The following is an 18921-nucleotide window of genomic DNA, read 5'->3' as shown; positions in this document are numbered from 1 at the left end:
GACAAACTCAAAGAAGGACTTTCGACTATGAGGTCCACACTTGATATTCTCAGTCAGAAGTCATCTGCCCAAGGAGGGCCTAGCATCTGAGGCCAACAGTTACGTCCATGTCCCTCAGATAGGACCCTGTATCCTGGAGCTCAGGCTCCAGCCTATGGTCAGAGGCTCAGCATTGCTGCTCTGATCAGCCCAGCACAAAGGAAGGCTTTGTCGAGTGATGCCTGACATGAGAATGTGAGGCATGATCAAGCAATGGGGAACTCTGTTCTCCTGCAGAGATCCCAAACTCTCTAAATAACCCAACCCAGGGCCACAGAATTACTGTTTGGGATTTTATCCTGGAGTCCTCCAAACACTCAGATGGGACATGGGCTTCCACTGGAAGCAGCCGCAGAGCACAGGGAGACCAGGTCGGTGCTTTGTGACCGCCTGGAGGGGTGGGATGGAGAGGGTGGGAGGGAGGGAGATGCTTGAGGGAAGGGATGTGGGAACAGATGTATATGTATGACTGATTCACTTTGTTATAAAGCAGAAACTAATAAAAAAAAATGCACACACACACACACAAAATGTGGGAATAGAAATGGAAACAACAATAAAGAATCTCCGTTGGGGGCTCACCCAGGGCTGCTTACCTTTCGGATGTCTTTGGTTTTACTAAAGATAGATGAAAATGGCAAGCGCACCAGGTACCACAGGAACAGAAGAAGCAACCCCAACCCGCACAGGACGACGAGGTTTTGGTCAGTATCCAAGGATGTTGAGTCACAGCTCGGACATGGGTCAGTAAGCTGTTCAAAAATGAGAGAGCGTTCCATTTTCTGAATTCCGTTTTCTGAATCACAAGGCTGCTTGAAGTTACTGAATTTATTGAGCAGTCCCAGGCCTGCATCACAGAGCACTGAAGAGTCACAAAGGGTTTCTGAGGTGTGGGGGAGGGGACAACATGGAGAGGGTGTGTCCACGGCCCCTCCCCCACCCACCAGTCCAGCAACCCCTTCCGCCCCTGCTGGGCCTTCCAGGTCCCTCTGCCCTACCCTGCCATCCTATTTTCCAACTCCATCCTTTCATGGTTTCATATATTTACAGTAATGAAATTTTCTGCTTGTCCCATCGGTAACCCAGATACTACCTGGGTCCCCTCTACTGTTTGGTAGAAACTTGACTTGGGTCTCACCAATTCCACTGCCTTAAGTGTCTGAAATACTGTCTGGAATTTTTGCTTGTACCCACACATTTATACTCAGGATCATATATGTCCTTAAATCCATCTTTCCTATAGAATCTTTTCACTACGCAAACCCAGTTCTAAAGAACTTAAAAGTTCTTTTATCCAGTTTTGTGAATGTTGAATAGGGAATTTTGCTTTTTGTTGCAGTCAGCCGTTACCATCTTCAGTCAGAGGGGCTGACTCAAATAATTAAAATGAAGAATTCATTGTTCAACATTCACAAAACTAAAGTTACTATAAAATAAATGTAAATAATTAAACTTTCACGAGATCTTGAGGATAAGTCTGTAGCACTTATTTTTCTGAAGTTAGTGAAGCTTAAACTGCATAAAGACTTTTAGGACATGCTACACACACACACACACACACACACGCACCCTTTGACAAACCAATCTGGTATTTTTTTTTTTTTTTAAGTTTATTTATTTATTTTTTTAATTAGTTTCTGCTTTATAACAAAGTGAATCAGTCATACATATACATCTGTTCCCACATCCCTTCCCTCATGCATCTCCCTCCCTCCCACCCTCCCCATCCCACCCCTCCAGGCGGTCACAAAGCACCGAGCTGATCTCCCTGTGCTCTGCGGCTGCTTCCCACTATCTATCTACCTTACGTTTGGTAGTGTATACACGTCCATGCCTCTCTTTCGCCTTGTCACAGCCCACCCTTCCCCCTCCCCATATCCTCAAGTCCATTCTCAAGTAGGTCTGCGTCTTCATTCCCGTTTTGCCCCTAGGTTCTTCATGACATTTTTTTTTTTAATTCCGTATATATGTGTTAGCATACGGTATTTGTCTTTCTCTTTCTGACTAACTTCACTCTGTATGACAGACTCTAGGTCTATCCACCTCATTACAAATAGCTCAGTTTCATTTCTTTTTATGGCTGAGTAATATTCCATTGTATATATGTGCCACATCTTCTTTATCCATTCATCCGATGATGGACACTTAGGTTGTTTCCAGCTCCGGGCTATTGTGAATAGAGCTGCAATGAACATTTTGGTACATGTCTCTTTTGGAATTATGGTTTTCTCAGGGTATATGCCCAGTAGTGGGATTGCTGGGTCATATGGTAGTTCTATTTGTAGTTTTTTAAGGAACCTCCATACCGTTCTCCATAGTGGCTGTACCAATTCACATTCCCACCAGCAGTGCAAGAGTGTTCCCTTTTCTCCACACCCTCTCCAGCATTTATTGTTTCTAGATTCCTTGATGATGGCCATTCTGACTGGTGTGAGATGATATCTCATTGTAGTTTTGATTTGCATTTCTCTAATGATTAATGATGTTGAGCATTCTTTCATGTGTTTGTTGGCAGTCTGTATATCTTCTTTGGAGAAATGCCTATTTAAGTCTTCTGCCCATTTTTGGATTGGGTTGTCTGTTTTTTTGCTATTGAGCTGCATGAGCTGTTTATAAATTTTGGAGATTAATCCTTTGTCAGTTGCTTCATTTGCAAATATTTTCTCCCATTCTGAGGGTTGTCTTTTGGTCTTCTTTATGGTTTCCTTTGCTGTGCAAAAGCTTTGAAGTTTCATTAGGTCCCATTTGTTTATCTTTGTTTTTATTTCCATTTCTCTAGGAGGTGGGTCCAAAAGGATCTTGCTGTGATTTATGTCATAGAGTGTTCTGCCTATGTTTTCCTCTAAGAGTTTGATAGTTTCTGGCCTTACATTTAAGTCTTTAATCCATTTTGAGCTTATTTTTGTGTATGGTGCTAGGGAATGATCTAATCTCAAACTTTTACATGTCCCTGTCCAGTTTTCCCAGCACCACTTATTGAAGAGGCTGTCCTTTCTCCACTGTACATTCCTGCCTCCTTTATCAAAGATAAGTTGGCCATATGTGCGTGGGTTTATCTCTGGGCTTTCTATCCTGATCCACTGATCTATCTTTCTGTTTTTATGCCAGTACCAGACTGTCTTAATTACTGTAGCTTTGTAGTATAGTCTGAAGTCAGGGAGCCTGATTCCTCCAGCTCCGTTTTTCGTTCTCAAGATTGCTTTAGCTATTCGGGGCCTTTTGTTTTTCCAAACAAATTTTGAAATTTTTTGTTCTAGTTCTGTGAAAAATGCCATTGGTTGTTTGATAGGGATTGCATTGAATCTGTAGATTGCTTTCGGTAGTAGAGTCATTTTCACAATATTGATTCTTCCAATCCAGGAGCATGGTATATCTCTCCATCTATTTGTATCATCTTTAATTTCTTTCATCAGTGTCTTATAGTTTTCTGCATACAGGTCTTTTGTCTCCTTAGGTAGGTTTATTCCTAGATATTTTATTCTTTTTGTTGCGATGGTAAATGGGAGTGTTTTCTTGATTTCATTTTCAGATTTTTCATCATTAGTGTATAGGAATGCCAGAGATTTCTGTACATTAATTTTATATCCTGCTACTTTACCAAATTCATTGATTAGCTCTAGTAGTTTTTCGGTAGCATCTTTAGGATTCTCTATGTATAGTATCATGTCATCTGCAAACAGTGACAGCTTTACTTCTTCTTTTCCAATTTGGATTCCTTTTATTTCCTTTTCTTCTCTGATTGCTGTGGCTAAAACTTCCAAAACTAGGTTGAATAAGAGTGGTGAGAGTGGGCAGCCTTGTCTTGTTCCTGATCTTAGTGGAAATGGTTTCAGTTTTTCACCATTGAGGACAATGTTGGCTGTGGGTTTGTCATATATGGCCTTTATTATGTTGAGGAAAGATCCCTCTATACCTACTTTCTGCAGGGTTTTTATCATAAATGGGTGTTGAATTTTGTCGAAAGCTTTCTCTGCATCTATTGAGATGATCATATGGTTTTTCTCCTTCAACTTGTTAATATGGTGTATTACATTGATTGATTTGCGTATATTGAAGAATCCTTGCATTCCTGGGATAAACCCCACTTGATCATGGTGTATGATCCTTTTAATGTGCTGTTGGATTCTGTTTGCTAGTATTTTGTTGAGGATTTTTGCATCTATGTTCATCAGTGATATTGGCCTGTAGTTTTCTTTCTTTGTGACATCCTTGCCTGGTTTTGGTATCAAGGTGATGTCGGCCTCGTAGAATGAGTTTGGGAGTGTTCCTCCCTCTGCTATATTTTGGAAGAGTTTGAGAAGGATAGGTGTTAGCTCTTCTCTAAATGTTTGATAGAATTCACCTGTGAAGCCATCTGGTCCTGGGCTTTTGTTTGATGGAAGATTTTTAATCACAGTTTCAATTTCAGTGCTTGTGATTGGCCTATTCATATTTTCTATTTCTTCCTGAGTCAGTCTTGGCAGGTTGTGCATTTCTAAGAATGTGTCCATTTCTTCCAGGTTGTCCATTCCAGGTTGTCCATTTTATTGGAATAGAGTTGCTTATAGTAATCTCTCATAATCTTTTGTATTTCTGCAGTGTCAGTTGTTACTTGTCCTTTTTCATTTCTAATTCTATTGATTTGAGTCTTCTCCCTTTTTTTCTTGATGAGTCTGGCTAATGGTTTGTCAATTTTGTTTATCTTCTCAAAGAACCAGCTTTTAGTTTGGTTGATCTTTGCTATCGTTTCCTTCATTTCTTTTTCATTTATTTCTGATCTGATCTTTATGATTTCTTTCCTTCTGCTAGCTTTGGGGTATTTTTGTTCTTCTTTCTCTAATTGCTTTAGGTGCAGGGTCAGGTTGTTTACTCGAAATGCTTCCTGTTTCTTAAGGTGGGATTGTATTGCTATAAACTTCCCCCTTAGAACTGCTTTTGCTGCGTCCCATAGGTTTTGGGTCGTCGTGTCTCCATTGTCATTTGTTTCTAGGTATTTTTTAATTTCCTCTTTGATTTCTTCAGTGATCACTTCGTTATTGAGTAGTGTATTGTTTAGCCTCCATGTGTTTGTATTTTTTACACATCTTTTCCTGTAATTGATGTCTAGTCTCATAGCATTGTGGTCGGAGAAGATACTTGATACAATTTCAATTTTCTTAAAATTACCGAGGCTTGATTTGTGACCCAAGATATGATCTATCCTGGAGAATGTTCCATGAGCACTTGAGAAAAATGTGTATTCTGTTGTTTTTGGATGGAATGTCCTATAAATATCAACTAAGTCCATCTCGTTTAATGTATCATTTAAAGCTTGTGTTTCCTTATTTATTTTCATTTTGGATGATCTGTCCATTGGTGAAAGTGGGGTGTTAAAGTCCCCTACTATGAGTGTGTTACTGTCGATTTCCCCTTTTATGGCTGTTAGTATTTGCCTTATGTATTGAGGTGCTCCTATGTTGGGTGCATAAATATTTACAATTGTTATATCTTCTTCTTGGATCGATCCCTTTATCGTTATGTAGTGTCCTTCCTTGTCTCTTCTAATAGTCTTTATTTTAAAGTCTATTTTGTCTGATATAAGAATTGCTACTCCAGCTTTCTTTTGATTTCCATTTGCATGGAATATCTTTTTCCATCCCTTTACTTTCAATCTGTATGTGTCTCTAGGTCTGAAGTGGGTCTCTTGTAGACAGCATATATATGGGTCTTGTTTTTGTATCCATTCAGCCACTCTGTGTCTTTTGGTGGGAGCATTTAGTCCATTTACATTTAAGGTAATTATTGATATGTATGTTCCTATTCCCATTTCCTTAATTGCTTTGGGTTCGTTATTGTAGGTATATTCCTTCTGTTGTGTTTCTTGCCTAGAGAAGTTCCTTTAGCATTTGTTGTAAAGCTGGTTTGGTGGTGCTGAACTCTCTCAGCTTTTGCTTGTCTGTAAAGGTTTTAATTTCTCCATCAAATCTGAATGAGATCCTTGCTGGGTAGAGTAATCTAGGTTGCAGGTTTCTCTCCTTCATCACTTTAATTATGTCCTGCCACTCCCTTCTGCCTTGTAGGGTTTCTGCTGAGAGATCAGCTGTTAACCTTATGGGGATTCCCTTGTGTGTTATTTGTTGTTTTTGCCTTGCTGCTTTTAATATGATTTCTTTGTGTTTAATTTTTGACAGTTTGATTAATATGTGTCTTGGTGTATTTCTCCTTGGATTTATTCTGTATGGGACTCTCTGTGCCTCCTGGACTTGATTAACTATTTCCTTTCCCAAATTAGGGAAGTTTTCAACTATAATCTCTTCAAATATTTTCTCAGTCCCTTTCTTTTTCTCTTCTTCTTCTGGAACCCCTATAATTCGAATGTTGGTGCGTTTAATGTTGTCCCAGAGATCTCTGAGACTCTCCTCTGTTCTTTTCATTCTTTTTTCTTTATTTTGCTCTGCATCAGTTATTTCCACTATTTTATCTTCCACCTCACTTATCCGTTCTTCTGCCTCAGTTATTCTGCTATTGATCCCATCTAGAGTATTTTTCATTTCATTTATTGTGTTTTTAATCGATGCTTGATTCATCTTTAGTTATTCTAGGTCCTTGTTAACTGTTTCTTGCATGTTGTCTATTCTATTTCCAAGATTATGGATCATGGAAATAGAATCTTGGATCAGCTTTACTATCATTATTCTGAATTCTTTTTCAGGTAGACTGCCTATTACCTCTTCATTTGTTAGGTCTGGTAGGTGTTTATCTTGCTCCTTCACCTGCTGTGTGTTTTTCTGCCTTCTCATTTTGCTTATGTTACTGTGTTTGGGGTCTCCTTTTTGCCGGCTGCAGATTCGTAGTTCCCGTTGTTTTTGGTGTCTGACCCCAGTGGCTAAGGTTGTTTCAGTAGGTTGTGTAGGCTTCCTGGTGGGGGGGACTAATTCCTGTGCTCTGGTGGTTGAGGCTCGATCTTGTCTTTCTGGTGGACAGGTCCACGTCTGGTGGTGTGTTTTGGGGTGCCTATGGCCTTATTATGTTTTTAGGTAGCCTCTCTGCTAATGGGTGGGGTTGTGTTCCTGCCTTGCTAGTTGCTTGGCATAGGGTGACCTGCACTGTAGCTTGCTGGTCGTTGACTGAAGCTGGGTGCTGGTGTTGGGATGGAGATCTCTGGGAGATTTTTGCTGCTTGATATTATGTGGAGCTGGGAGGTCTGTTGTGGACCCGTGTCCTGAAGTTGGCTCTCCCACTTCAGAGGCACAGCACTGGCTCCTGGCTGCAGCACCAAGAGCCTTTCATCCACCCGGCTCAGAGTAACAGGGAGAAAAAGTAGAAAGAAAGAATTAGTAGAAGAAAGAAAGAGAGAGGGAAAGAAAGGAAGAAGGGAAGAAAGGAAGGAAGGAAGGAAGAAAGAAAGGAGGGAGGGAGGGAGGGAGGAAGGATGGAAAGAAAGAAGGAAAGAAAGGAGGGAGGGAGGGAGAAAGGAAAGGAAGAAAGACAGGAGGGAGGGAGGAAGGAAAGAAAAAGAAAGTGGAAAGAAGAAGGGTCGGAGGGAGGAAAGAAAAAGAAAGAAGGAAAGGAGGAGCGGAGGGAGGGAGGGAGGAAGGGAGAGTAGGAAAAAAAGAAAGAGCAGGTAAAGTAAAATAGAATAAAGTATGAAATATAGTAGCGTTATTAAAATTAGAAAGTAATTATTGAAAAAAAAAAAAAAAAAAAAACGGACCGATAGAACCCTGAGACATATGGTGGAAGCAAAGCTATACAGAGAGAATCTTACACAGAAGATTACACATACACATTCACAAAAAGAGAGCAGGGGGAAAAATCAAAAATCTTGCTCTCCAAGTCCACCTCCTCAATTTGGGATAATTCGTTGTAAAAAGAGGAAAAGGGCGAGAAGTCTGAAATCTTGCTCTCTAAGTCCACCTCCTTAATTTGGAATAATTCGTTGTAAAAAGAGGAAAAGGGGGGAAAGTCTTAAATCTTGTCCTCAAAGTCCACTTCCTCAATTTGGGATGATTCGCTGTCCATTCATGCACTCCACAGACGCAGGGCACATCAAATGGACCGTGGAGCTTTAATCCGCTGCCTCCGAGGCTGCACAGAGAGATTTCCCTGCCTCTGCTCTCACAGCTCCCGGGTCTCAGCCTTGGACCTGGCCCCGCCTCTGCGCGTAGGTCGCCGGAGGGCGTCCGTTCTTCGCTCAGACAGGACGGGTTTAAAGGAGCCGCTGATTCGGGGGCTCTGGCTCACTCAGGCAGAGGGGAGGGAGGGGCGCGCAGTGTGGGGCGGGCCTGCGGCGGCAGAGGCCGGCGTGACGTTGCAGCAGCCCGTGGCGCTCCGTGCGCTTTCCCGGGAAAGCCGTCCCCGGGTCTCGGGGACCCCAGCAGTGGCGGGGTGCACAGGCCCCCCGGAAGGCGGGGCGGACAGTGACCCGCGCTCGCACACAGGCCCCGCGGCGGCGGCGGCGGCGGCGGCGGCGGCGGGCCGCGGCGGGCGGGCGGCGGCGGCGGCGGCGGCCCACGCCCGTCTCCGAGGTCCGTGCCTTACCCGCGGCTCGTGCCTGTCACCGGCGCTTCCCCAAGCAGCCCTCTTAATGCCCTCTCCTCGCGCACCAGGAAACAAAAGGAAAAAAAGTCTCTTGCCTCTTCAGCAGCTCCAGACCCTTTCCCCGGACTCCCTCCGGGCTAGCCGTGGTGCACTAACCCCTTCAGGCTCTCTTCCTGCCGCCAGCCCCAGTCCTCTCCCTGCGCTCTGACTGAAAGCCGATACCCGAGCCTCAGCTCCCAGCCCCGCCCGCCACGGCGGCCGAGCAGACAAGCCTCTCGGGCTGGTGTGTGCCTGAGGGCACCGGTCCTCTGTGCCAGAATCTCTCCGCTTTGCCCTCCGCACCCCTGTTGCTGTGCTCTCCTCCGCTACTCCGAAGCTTTCCCCCTCCGCCACCTGCAGTCTCCGCCCGCGAAGGGGCTTGTAGTGTGTAGAAACCTTCCCCCCTTCACGGCTCCCTCCCACTGGTGCAGGTCCCGTCCCTATCCTATTGTCTCTGTTTATTCTTTTTTTCTTTTGCCCTACCCAGGTATGTGGGGAGCTTCTTGCCTTTTGGGGGGTCTGAGGTCTTCTGTCAGCGTTCAGTAGGTGTTCTGTAGGAGTTGTTCCACGTGTAGATGAATTTCTGATGTATCTGTGGGGAGGAAGGTGATCTCCGCGTCTTACTCTTCCGCCATCTTCCTCCGGGGTCCTGAAGCATGTCCTTGCCTCCTATCACACTGGAATCCCATCAAGCCTTCAGGCTTCCTACCAGCTTACAGGATGGAATCTGCTGGCGTCTCCCCGCTTTTCCCCTCCATTAATGGCAGGGTCCCAATGTGTACTTGCGACCCATGCTTTTCTCAAACCAGTGCTTCTCCCGTTTAGCGCGCGCCAACCCCCCTCGCGGGCTCCTTGCAAAAAGGCCAATCTGGTATTTTCAAATCTAAGAATAAAGTGTTTTCTCATTTTATTCCAATCTTCCATCTTTTGTTTTGACCCTACTTCTTCCTACTCTACCTAAAATACAGACAGTCCCTGACTAGGGGACATCAATTTTCTAACATGTGCACAAATCCCTGTCCTAGTCAGTTTGGGCTGCCGTAACAAAACACCATAGACTGGGTGCTTAAACAACAAACACGTATTTCTCATAGTCCTGGAGGCTGGGAAGTCCGAAATGAAGGCAACAGCAGATTCTGTGTCTGGTGAGACCTACTTCCTGGTTCGTCAACAGCTGTCTTCTCCCAGCAACCCTGCAGAAAAAGTGGGTGAGAGAGCTCTGTGAGGTCTCTTCTATAAGAGCATTAATTCCATTCATGAAGGCTCCACTGTTGTGACCTAATCACCTCCCAAAGGCCCCATCTCCTAATACTATGATATCATATTGTTGGCCTTAGGGTTTCAACATATGAGTTTGGTAGGACACAAATATTCTGTCCATAACACTACCCAAAGGCTGTGCTAAGTCCTCTGGTGGCACAGTGGGACCCAGGAATGTCAAAGCCTTAGAGAAGAATCGAGTCTTGAGCAGCCTTACCTGATTATCCTTGTGGGCCCTGTAAATATCATCTTTTCTTAAGTGTGCCTTGCCACAAAGGTTGAGAAGCTCTGCTCTATATAATCATCCCCATAAATGTTTGAAAATCAACTACCTGCCATGCTTTTTTTCAGGCTCCTCTTGTCAGGTTTAAATAATTCCAGTATTTCCCTCCCCTCTTCCTACATCTTCCTTTCTAAACTCTTTATCTTCATGATAGCTGTTCTCTGAACTGTCTCCTAATTTCTCATGTCTTTCTTAAAGTGTGATGCCCTTTATTTGACACCCATGGCCTAGCACAGTTACTTGATCTCCTGTGAAAGGGTTAGACAGCCTTCAAACCCACAGAGTCTTCTTTCAATTATGCAGGAACAGGTAACCTACCCTGAGGATAAAATCTGCCAAGAGGCACCACTTCCTCCTGACCTTGATATGCAGCCTCAGCCAAGTTTTCATTTAATAAATATTTCCTGCTGGAAACTAGGAGACACCAGTACCTGTAAGTCGCAGGCTCTGTCCTTAAGGACCTCATGGTGCAGTTTTAGGGGCAAGCCCTACACAGGTCAAGAGTTACATAACCGCACAGGAGAGGTCCCCATGGCATTTGTGAATTGGCAAGTGATCTCTGGAATAGATCAGAGAAGGGACAGATGCTATGGGTGATAACTGCTCAGACATTTTATGCTCCTTAGGCAGGTATCCCTGCATGCCTCTCCAATTTTCTGATACAAATTAACGATCCTTGGAGAAGATGGTTATAGAAGAGCTTTTCTCTTTTAAAAGGGCACATGTTGGCTAGATATTCTTACATACATGTGTGTGCCTTGCGTGTAAAACTTACAAGAAGTTTCAATAAAAAAGGCTTTTCCCAAACTGTTAATAAGATTCCTTTTCAGAACCTGGTAGAGCTCCTTCAAAATTGAAAGAAACAAAGGACTAAATGTACAGCACTTTTCTTTGCTTTTTTTTTTCTTTTTGTACCAACCACAAATAAACTCCATTGGTATTTAGTAGCAGAAGTTCACAGCACTTATCCTTCCTAGACTAACATCAATGATAAATTATAAATTTATTTGTCTAATTTATAAAACATTTTGCTTTCAGCGATCTCAGTGCATTTTCACAAACATCCTGTGATGTAAACAGTACAGGTATTATTGTGCCCATTTTATCAGTAAATAAAACTGAAGTTCAGAGATGGGAAGAAACTTCCTTAGCTTTGGTTCAGCAAGTAAGTAGTAGAGCCCTGCCTACTAAATTCCCCACATTCTCAATGCTACTATTTTAAGCAATATAAATAAGTGACTTCTTAAAAAGTATGCCCTGGTACTAAAATTAAAGTGGTTATGTGATTGAGAATATTCACTTTATCCATTAAGTGAGGCCAAATTTGGGAAGTAAAGAAAAGCTATTTTTGGCATCCTATCACCTCTTAGGTACCTTTTCCTTTTCATTCTTAGCACCAGTATCTTGGTAAGTGTTCTCTATTGCCCTCTTAAAACCTACTTTCAAGAACTCTATTACATATGAATCTCAGTAAGGTATAAATGAATAATAAAAGCTTAAAATGTCATCCCTCCCAGGAACACATGTCACACATTTTACATATATCTAACCCCAAAGCCTTGTAATAAAGCTCTCACCAGAGCATTTCAGGCAGCCATCCTGAGGTGGCAGTGGTGGCTTTCAGTAGAGTGAGAGCTTCTCCTCTCCGCCCAATCACATCTTCCCAGTTGACCTTCATCACTACACAGAAGTCTGGTTCCAGATTTCAGGCTGCACATGGTTAGATTATCCCCAAGAAAGAGTATTTTCCAAAAGCTCTACTAGAATAGTACGCTGCCTATTGGAGGAGACTCAGTAGGGATAAGTCGTTCGTCTAGGATTGTCACATGTCCTCAGTGCTCTCGCTCACATCCTGGCCACGGTCCCAGGGATGAGCCACGTAGAGGGAGCTTTTTTTAGGTTACCAAAGAGCCTGAAGAACAACAGATTCTAGAGTAGAATCCTTTAAAACTGAACTGAGCACTGCCGCTTTAAGATGTTTTTCGTTCATACACACACCACACTTTCATTGAACTCTACCATGTAGTATTTCTAGTAGAAATATCAAGAAAATAAGGCATTGCCTCTGCCCTCAGGCAGGTCATAGTTCAGTAAGTAAGGCCTGCAAACAAGTATAATAAAGTGATATGAACTATAAAAGAAGTAGGAATAAGAACACAATGAAAATACAGATGAAAGAGCAATTAATTCTTCCGCCAGGAGGGAGATGAGAGAGAGGCAGGGAAAATTTCAGACGTGGTGCCAACTGAGATGGGCCTTGTGAGGTCACCTCCTCCTCCTCTCCGTCCTTGCCCTGGCCCTCTTCCTGTTCCTCACCCCCTTCCTCCTCACCCTCCTTTGCTTCTTTCTTTAGACTTTAATTTTTAGAGCAGTTTAAGGTTCACAACAAAACTGAGCAGAAAACACAGAGCTTCCATATGCCATCTGACCCCCCCCAACACCCCTCCACACACACACACAACCTCTCCCACTATCAACATCCAGCACCAGGACTTCCCTGGTGGTGCAGTGGTTACGCCTGCCAATGCAGGGGACATGGGTTCGATCCCTGGACCAAGAAGACCCTACATGCCACGGAGCAGCTAAGCCTGTGCACCACAACTACTGAGGCAGTGCTCTAGAGCCTGTGAGCCACAACTACTGAGCCCGCAAGCCATAACTACTGGAGCCCACACACCTAGAGCCCGTGCTCTGCAACAAGAGAAGCCACTGCAATGAGAAGCCCATGCACCGCAACGAAGGGTAGCCCCCGCTTACTGCAACTAGAGAAAGCCTGAGCGCAGCAAAGAAGACCCAACACAGCAGAAAGGAAGGAAAGGAAAGGAAAGGAAAGGAAAGGAAAGGAAAGAAGGGAGGGAGGGAGGGAAGGAGGGAGGAAGGAAATTAAAAAAAAAATGCAGCACCAGAGTGGGACATTTGTTACAATCATACCTACATGGACACATCATTATCACCCAGAGCCCATAGTTTACGTGAGTTAGACAAGTGTATAGTGACATGTCTCCACCATTGTAGTATCACACAGAGTAGTTTCACTGCCCTGGAAATCCTCTGTGCTCTGCCTCTTCACTGCATCCTCCACCCTAACCCCTGGCAACCACCAATCTTTTTACTGTCTCCAGTGTTTTGCCTTTTCCAGAATGTCATATAGTTGAAATGATACAGTGTGTAGGTAGCCTTTTCAGATTGGCTTCTTTCACTTAGTGATATGCATTTAAGGTTCCTGCATGTATTTTCATGGCTTAATAGCTCATTTTTTCAGTGCTGAATAAATACTATTCAGTTGTCTGGATGTACCACAGTTGATTTATCCATTCACCTTAGACATCTTCTTGCTTCCCAGTTTTGGCACCTATGAATAAAGCTCCTATAAACTCTTTTTCTTAAAAAAACACGTTGTTGAGGCATAATTCACATACCATATAATTCACCCATTAAAAGTGTACAGTTCAATGACTGTTAGTATATTCACAATGTTGTGCATCCATCACTACAATCAATTTGGGAACATTTTCATCACTCTAGAAAAGAAACTCTGTTCCCCCTAGCCTTCACCCTTCAATCTCATCACTCTCCCCAGCCCTAGCTTACCACAAATCGACTTTCTCTATAGATTTGTCAATTCCAGACATGCATATAAATGGAATTATACAATATGTGGCCTTTTATATCTGGCTTCTTTCACTTAGCATAATGTTTTCAAGGTTAGTCCATGTTGTTCCATGTATCAGCACTTCACTTCTTTGCATGGCAAGAAATATTTCATTTTATGGATATACCACATTTTGTTTATACACTGATCAGCTGATGAACATTTGGTTTGTTTCCACTTTCAGCTATTTTGAATAAAGCTGCTAGGAACATCTGTGTACACATTTTGCTGCAGACATATGTTTTCATTTCTTGCTTATTCATTTTTGCAATAACTTAAAGTCACACTTTGTCTAAGTTTGTTGTTTTCTGAGATTTGGGTAATATAACCATATCAGACTCCCTGTGAAATGACAGCTTTGGAGTCTAAATGCAGTTTTTGTCAAATGTCTGGGTGCATCAATTTGCCCTCCTGCCAACACTCTCAAAATTAGCCCTTGAGTCAGCAGGAATGATGGTGATGCATAATGCTTAACATTTAAAAGTAATGAACACCTTATGTTCTCAAGTTCCTATTCTTAGAAAATCAGAGGAGGGTGTGGGAAGAGAAAGTGCAATCCAGCCAAAGTGAACATGAGCAAACCTATTACATATATAAAAGTGCATGTGTGGTCACACTAAAGCATTGGGCATGTGTCTGAGGATGAGAGTAGCCAAAAAAATGAGGCTGAGAAAGAAGGGGACTCAACTGTGAATGACTTTGAATGACAGTTTAAGAAGCCTGAACTCTGGACCAAGGGAGTGGGAAGCTAAGGTTTTCATAACCAGAAGAATGGCATTCCCAGATCTCTGTTTTGGAAAGATGACTGGCAGGGTGACTGAGAGTTAGGGGGAAACATGCAAATTATATGACATAGGACTCTTTCTCTTGCAGATGATAGAAAACCTAATGAATTCTAGCTTGAGCAAAATTTTTAATTTATTGGCTTCTATTTCTCTATAACACAGGAGCAGATTCAGTTTCTGACTTGCTACCTCTTGGTTCTGCTTTCTTGGTGTTGACTCATTCTCAAGCCACTTCTCTTATAGTCCCAAGGTGGCATCCAGCCAGGAAAAACAGAATTGTTGTCCCAGTTTCTCAACCAAAGTCCCAACATTCAAGTGACTGGGACCAGCTCAGGTCATAAGAACACCCATGAAATAATTACTGGGAACCAGAGAATACTACTGGCCTAGTCTAGGTCAGTGCTACTCAAAGTGTGGTCCGTGGACCAATGCCTGTTTCCACATGTTTGTTACCATCTACAACAAGATAAGTTTAGACAATCAGCCATAAAAATAAACGAAATTGAGTTCTTTGTAGTGAGGTGGGTGGACCTAGAGTCTGTCATACGGAGTGAAGTAAGTCAGAAAAACAATTACCATATGCTAACACATAGATATGGAATCTAAACAAACAAAAATGGTTCTGAAGAACCTAGGGGCAGGACAGGAATAAAGACACAGAGAATGGACTTGAGGACACGGGGAGGGGGAAGGGTAAGCTGGAATGAAGTGAGAGAGTGGCATGGACATATATACACCACCAAATGTAAAACAGATAGCTAGTGGGAAACAGCCGCATAGCACAGGGAGATCGACTCGGTGCTTTGCGGCCACCTAGAGGGTTGGGATAGGGAGGGTGGGAGGGAGATGCCAGAGGCAGGAGATATGGGGATATATGTATATGTATAGCTGATTCACTTTGTTATACAGCAGAAACTAACACGCCATTGTAAAGCAATTATACTCCAATAAAGATGTTAAAAAAAAAAGGTAAGTATAGAAACTGAGGATGGTTAGAAACTTGTACTGCAATTTGAGAGAGTCATTAAATTTCATAATAAAAACTGAGGCTTATATTTTGTATGTCATAGTTCGTGTGTCATTTTTCCAGTGATTCATTTTTACTATATTTTATACAAGTACCAGTCCACAGTGGATGGGGGTGTGGGAGATGAAGCAAACTGGTCCTTCACCACAGATAGTCTGAGAAACCGTGGTCTCATATACATGGTCCACTGTGAAGCCTGCGGGTGAATCAACATTCTGGAAGCACACAGGGAGACTTTGGGGAGCTCTTCTCCCCTCACCATGAAAGAAGGCAAAAATAAATGTCCACTATAATCGGGATCTTAGTTGGAGAGAGGAAGGACATTCGCAGACTTACTTTAGCTCTCTTATTTTCTCAAGCTTTTGTCCACGTTGATCTGCCCTTATTCAGAGTGCCTAGTAAGAATTTACTCTGCATAAGCTTTGGATATGGCCAGTTTAATAGGCTAAACATTACATGGGCATTCACCTGCCTTGCCCATTAAAACTTGTATTACTAGAATCAAAGCATTTGAATGGCTCTCTTAAGCCATTAAGAGAAAAACAACTTTGAGCTAGACTAACACAAGGTAATTACTAAGCTGAGCGAAATTCCTCTGCCATGCCCTTGGCACTGAGGTATGGAAACTCTACAGCCCTATAAGAAGTCTGAAGGAAAAAAATGTTTTATACAAATTTCAGGGGTCTAAGTTTCTCATTAAAAGTACATTTTAGAAAGTTGTTTTAAGTTAACTTGCTAGGGCAGTTGTACGGCAAGCAGACGGATGTAGCAATTTGTCAAACTGCAGCTTTCATCTCTCTTTTAAAATAATATGGAAACAATAAAAACACAATTAAAACTAAAATTAAAAAAGCATAATCTGAAAGAGTATTTTGATTTTTTTCTAATTAAAGCTCTGCAATTAAAGTTTTGCTGGAGAACAACCTGTGTTTTTCATCTCACAAAGGGCTAATAAATGCACAGAATTTGAGATGTCTGCTAAAACTCAGAGCTGGAAGTGACCTTGGAGAACCTTCTAGTCTGGCCTTCTCATTTTACAAATTGGAAACTGAGGCCAGAGCAGGTTTATTTCTTTTTTCCTTAATCCTTTCTTTCATGTGTGTGCATGTGTGTGTTTTCTCTTGGTGTCTGCACCTAATTTAGTCACTCAATATAGGACTTGCTTCTTTCCAGTATGAAGACAAGGACTCAACAAACACCAAAGTTTATGCAGTACCACCTCGAAATCTGCAATTTTTGCCTAAGTGAACTTCACAAACCATTGAGATAGTAATGCATTTTTGTGAAAACCAACTGGAAATACAGCATGTGCCTTCATGCCTTCTGCAATAAAATAAGCTGAATGTAACTTCAATATCCTTTGGTGACCCCAGCTTAGTCTAATAAACAGCTGTGATACTGCAGAGGAGCAGGTGTAGGCGGTCTGGGACATGGACACAAATGTGCATTGTCTCCAGCAGTGCCCCACAAACCTGCTATCATTTTAAAAATCCATCACCTGTATTTTAGGAGTTTACCTCTTTTTCATAAAAACACAAGAATTGTTTGCCAAATGTACATATGCAGTGCAAAACTGACCTATGACAGAACTGCCTTTAGCAGGTCACGGGGCTACCCTAAAGAGTTAATGTAGTTTGGATCACTTTTATCCCCTCAGGGGGTGAGGGAACGACAGGAAGGAAATGGAATATAACAAATAATATAAGATTTGGTGGGTACTTAATTTGTGCCCCAAACTTTCACTCATTTCATTTCTTAACTATCTTGTGAGAGAAGAAATAGTTCTCTCACTCACAGATAACAAGACTGAGCCCCAGAAAGATTAAATAACTTGCCCAAGGCCATAAGCGCTAAAAAGTGAAAAAGTAAGGATTTGAACCAAGCTTGCTTTGGTCCCAGACGTGCATCTTCAGTCCACACAATACTGTCTCAGAGAGTAGAGTCACTGCGTCTTGATCACTGACTTCATTTTAACATGCCAGGAGCTATATTTTGCTGTATAACAAACCACCCCACAAATTAGTGGCTTAAAACAATGAACATTTTATTTGCTCATAATTCTGCAATCTGGGTTGGGCCTGGCTGGGTGACCCTTCTGTTGATCTTACTGATGGCTACTCACGTGGATTCATCCAGCTGGCAGGTCAGCAGGGGCCTGGGCTTGACTGAGACACTGGGATGGCCAGGCTTGTCTCTCAGGGCCTCTCCCTCTTATGTGGCTTTTCTGACAGCCTCTCCACATAGCTGTAGCAGGCTAACCGAATTCTTATAAAGCAGATCATGGCTCTGAAGAGAACAAAAGCAGAACTTCTTAAGGCTTGGAACAAGAACTGATAGAGCATGACTCTGCCACTTCCAGTTAATTAAAATAAGTCATACTCCCAACTCAGGTTCTAAGAAAGAGGACTACACAGAGGCAAATACTGGGAGATCACGGGGGGCCAACAATGTAACAGTGGTCGCTATACTCTTCTTGAACTGTGGCACAATCAACTGTAAAAGTTGCTGTTTCTTCTATACCTTCCATTTTTCTTATGTGCAGTTTTTCACTCTTTTCCTGTTTGTTTCTCCACTTTCTCCTACCATTTCTTAGCTTTTCTGCGTTGTAACTGGCCTTCCCTAGGCAGCCACAAATAAAGGATGCCTCTCCTTCAGAGCAGTGAACTGACCAATCGCATCTTGTCAACCCTTTTCTTCAGGTCATCAGTCTTTGTTAAAGTGTTCTACTGACAGAGGTTGCTTTGTCTAGGTTTTTGTTTCATCTTGTTTTGCTTTATAAACTGCGTTCAAAGCTGGAAGTCTAATGTAAAGGAAATAGGACATTACTGCCTCAAGAAGCAACTTAAGTGAATACATTTAAAAGCTTCACCCTTATAAATAAAATTTAGAATCTATCATACTCCTCTTCAGTTTTACCTGCAAGAAGGCAAGATGTCCAGTTCAATGGCCAAGGCAAGAAATCAATGTTTATCATGTTTTACATGCTTTAACTTCCTTTAGCAGTCATTGACCAGGGCAGAGAAGGAAGAGAGGCCTGTAGGAATCAGATAACTTCCAGCATTACAATTCTAGTTCACAGCAGGTTGCTTCTTACACGTAGCTAAAATGAGATCCGATTAAATTTCCATTGAATCATTCAACCTGTCTGATCACTGCTTTCTGCTGTCAGGAGAGTTTCAAGAGTACTAAGAATTAGGGCCAGGAGAACTTGCTGTACAGATACCACAAGCATGAAGAGGGCAAAGGAAATAAGAGAAAAGAATTGTAAACACCCAAGGTGAAAATTCTTGCAGAAGGGGATCATGGGTTTCCATTTGAAATACTGACGAATTCAAAT

The 18921-nt window shown here is 42.4% G+C and overlaps 1 long non-coding RNA gene across 5 annotated transcripts in view; it reads left to right on the top strand.

Moving 5' to 3' along the window:
• Nucleotides 1–18921, top strand: part of LOC308611536 — a 185325-nt gene that overhangs the window by 101253 nt on the left and 65151 nt on the right. Inside the window, exon 3 of one of the 5 annotated variants that reach the window (XR_014014951.1) lies at nucleotides 664–911. The exons of the other annotated variants lie outside the window; for them this stretch is intronic. This is a non-coding gene — a long non-coding RNA (uncharacterized lncRNA). Of the gene's footprint in view, nucleotides 1–663; nucleotides 912–18921 lie in introns of those variants that run through there. 5 annotated transcript variants of the gene reach the window in all.

The sequence above is a fragment of the Mesoplodon bidens genome (assembly GCF_964165515.1).
Source record: "Mesoplodon bidens genome assembly, contig: HAP1_SCAFFOLD_231, whole genome shotgun sequence".
NCBI classification, from domain to species: Eukaryota; Metazoa; Chordata; class Mammalia; order Artiodactyla; family Ziphiidae; genus Mesoplodon; species Mesoplodon bidens.
This window is presented reverse-complemented; position numbering and strand designations above follow the sequence as displayed.